Source organism: Nerophis lumbriciformis, linkage group LG15 (genome assembly GCF_033978685.3).
Source record: "Nerophis lumbriciformis linkage group LG15, RoL_Nlum_v2.1, whole genome shotgun sequence".
Lineage (NCBI taxonomy): Eukaryota > Metazoa > Chordata > Actinopteri > Syngnathiformes > Syngnathidae > Nerophis > Nerophis lumbriciformis.
In genome coordinates, this window is record NC_084562.2 from 28,134,146 (window position 1) to 28,137,956 (window position 3,811).

At 40.6% G+C, this 3,811-nt stretch overlaps 1 protein-coding gene across 2 annotated transcripts in view; it reads left to right on the forward strand.

The window, feature by feature from the left end:
• LOC133615830 (KH homology domain-containing protein 4-like) overlaps positions 1–3,811 on the forward strand; it is a 30,431-nt gene that overhangs the window by 26,170 nt on the left and 450 nt on the right. The gene's annotated exons all lie outside the window — the stretch shown is intronic.

Genomic DNA, 3,811 nt, shown 5'->3' on the forward strand with positions numbered 1-3,811 from the left:
TTAGTGAGGTTATAAAGCTTTTGCCTGTTAAAGGAGACTGATCCAATGCAGCACAGACATTCGCGTGCCACGCTGTCACGACCCAGACGCACACCAGTGCGCAATCATATGGGAGCCGCGCTGAGCGCACCTCCAAGCGCGTCTCGCTGCCGGCGACGGCCGGGTATATGGGCCCGACGCTCCAGCGCCATCCATTTTCAGGGCTAGTTGATTCGGCAGGTGGGTTGTTACACACTCCTTAGCGGGTTCCAACTTCCATGGCCACCGTCCTAGCTGCTATATCAACCAGGGTGAGCCCCACCCCTTTCGTGAGCGCACTGCGCGCGGAGTGACCCCTGTTACGCGCCCCCGGCAACAGGGGTGGCGGGCAGGTAAGCTGCGCGGGCGGAGCGCGCGGAGTGACCCCTGTTACGAGCCCCCGGTCACGGGGGTGGCGGGCAGGTAAGCTGCTTACCTGCTGCGCGTGACGCCGGCCGCGGCGAAGGCGGACGAGGCGGGGTGTCGGTGCGGTGGGCGCGGTGGTGACCCTGGACGTGCGTCGGGCCCTTCTCACGGATCGCCTCAGCTACGGCTCCCGGTGGGGCCCTCTCGGGGGAAGGGGCCTCGGTCCCGGACCCCGGCGAGGCGTCGGGGGCCTTCTCCGCTCCGTAAAAGTGTCCATCTCTTTTTTTTTTTTTCTTCTGTTGTGGCATATGCAGCAGGTGCCTGCTCGTTTTTCGTATGTGGGTAACAACATTTAACTATGTATATATATTTCCCAATTGGTTTAACTGCCACCCGCCTGAATCTATTTAAAATCTAATTTTTTTTAATTTCAACCGCCCGACCCGCGGATAAAATCTAATTTTTTAAAATTTCATCCGCCCGATCCGCGGATAATCCGCGGACTCCGCGGTTGTGCCCGCAAACCGCGCATCTCTAGCGGCCGCAGTATTCATGGACTTAACAAAAGCATTTGACACAATTAATCATGATATTTTAATACGAAAATTAGAACGATATGGCATCAGAGGTTTGGTATTGAATTGGGTAAGAAGTTATTTAACCAACAGGAAGCAATATGTAAAGATGGGTGAAAATATGTCAACACGGCTAGATATATCCTGTGGTGTACCCCAGGGGTCAATACTGGGACCAAGATTGTTCAATCTTTATATAAACGACATTTGTAAGGTTACGAAGGACTTAAAGTTGGTTTTATTTGCAGACGATACAACTGCTTTCTGTTCAGGAGAGAGCACACAGAAGATAATACAAATAATAACAGAAGAAATGAACAAATTAAAAAGATGGTGTGACAAAAACAGACTATCTTTGAATCTCAGTAAAACTAAAATAATGCTATTTGGTAATAGTAGAAAAGAGCATCGTACACAAATACAAATAGACGAAGTAGACATAGAAAGGGTAAAAGAAACTAGATTTTTGGGAGTATTAATAGATGATCAAATGAACTGGAAATCTCATATACAAAACATACAACATAAGGTGGCAAAAAACATTTCAATAATGAATAAAGCAAAATATGTCCTGGGCCAAAAATCACTACATATTCTCTACTGCTCGCCAGAGGTGGGTAGTAACGCGCTACATTTACTCCGTTACATCTACTTGAGTAACTTTTGGGATAAATTGTACTTCTAAGAGTAGTTTTAATGCAACTTACTTTTACTTTTACTTGAGTATATTTATAGAGAAGAAACGCTACTTTTACTCCGCTACTTTTATCTACATTCAGCTCGCTACTCGCTACTAATTTTTATCGATCTGTTAATGCACGCTTTGTTTGTTTTGGTCTGTCAGACAGACCTTCAAAGTGCCTGCCTTACTGGTGACGTTTCACTCCGTTCCACCAATAAAATGCAGTCACTAGTGACGTTTGACTCCGTTCCACCAATCAGATGCAGTCACTGGTGACGTTGGACCAATCAAACAGAGCCAGGCGGTCACATGACCTGACTTAAACAAGTTGAAAAACTTATTGGGGTGTTACCATTTAGTGGTCAATTGTACGGAATATGTACTGTACTGTGCAATCTACTAATACAAGTTTCAATCAATCAATCAAAAGTGTGAAGGAAAAAAGACACTTTTTTATTTCAACCGTACATCCCGTCACAAGCCTAAAGACTGACTGCACAGTTCCTGTCTTCACAATAAAAGTGCCGCTCCATCGCGCCTGCGCTTTCAAAATAAGAGTCTCCGAAAGCCAGCGCAAACAAGCTAGCAAGCTACGGAATTTGCCGCCAATGTATTTCTTGTAAAGTGTGTGAAAACGAATATGGAAGCTGGACAAATAAGATACCAAAAACCAACCACTTATGTGGTATTAGACAGAAAGGAGGAACTTTTTTTCTCCTGCATTTGAAAACGTGGACGTTAAGCACTGCTGTCTGATTACAATCAATGCAAGTCATCAGAATCAGGTAATACACCAACTTATATTCTTGTCAACATGAAAGAAAGGAATCTATATGTGTTAAACATGCATGTATATTCATTAAAACACCTTTAACATGTAAACAAAAACGGCAAAATAAATAAATATAAATTATATACTGTATATATATATGTGTGTGTATATATATATATATATATATATATATATATATATATATATAAATGTGTGTATATATATACACACATGTATATGATATGTGTGTGTATGTTACTCATCAGTTACTCGGTACTTGAGTAGTTTTTTCACAACATACTTGTTACTTTTACTCAAGTAAATATTTGGGTGACTACTCCTTACGTTTACTTGAGTAATAAATCTCTAAAGTAACAGTACTCTTACTTGAGTACAATTTCTGGCTACTCTACCCACCTCTGCTGCTCGCTAGTGTTACCATATCTGAGTTATTGTGCAGAAATATGGGGAAACAACTACAAATGTGCGCTACATTCGCTAACCGTGTTACAAAAAAGATCAGTTAGAATAATACATAATGTTGGATATAGAGAACACACAAACCCTTTATTTATTAAGTCAGAAATATTAAAGTTCGGTGATTTGGTAAAATTGCAAACAGCTAAAATGATGCACAAAGCAAACTATAACCTGCTACCAAAGAATGTACAACAATTCTTCTCAACTAAAGTGGAGAAATATAACCTTAGAGGAAAAAATAATTTAAAACATTTATATGCACGTACAACACTTAGAACTTTTAGCATATCAGTATGTGGAATTAAATGATGGAATGGATTAAGTAAAGAAGTTAAAAATTGTACTGATATGATCCAGTTTAAGAGGTTGTTCAAAATAATAGTGCTTACAGAGTACAAAAAAGAAGAATTATGAGAAATACTTTCAACCTTATTGAAAATAAGATATTCTTCATCTCAGTATGTTAATAATGACTGAATTAATTAATTAATTACATATTACAAAACTGTTGTATACTAATTCATAGATGTTATTTTATTATATAAAAAGGTCAGTAAATGATTCTATATATTTGTAAACGCTTGAAGTGGGAAAGGGGTAGGATTAAATAAGCTTTGCTTCTTCCTACTCTTTTTCGGGCATGGTGTAAAATGAAATGATATGAAATTGTGTGATGTATTATGATGTAAGTGTGTTCATGTTCCAAATAAACTAAAAGAAAGAAAGAAAAGACTAACACCCTCTGTAGCCCTGACTGTAACCCTACTGTAACACCGACTAACCCCCGCTGCAGCACCCACTGTAACCTGGACTGTAAAACAGACTAACACCCTCTGTAGCCCTGACTGTAACACCGACTAACCCCCGCTGTAACCCCTGTTGTAACACCCACTGTGACCCCTGCTGTAACCTCTGCAG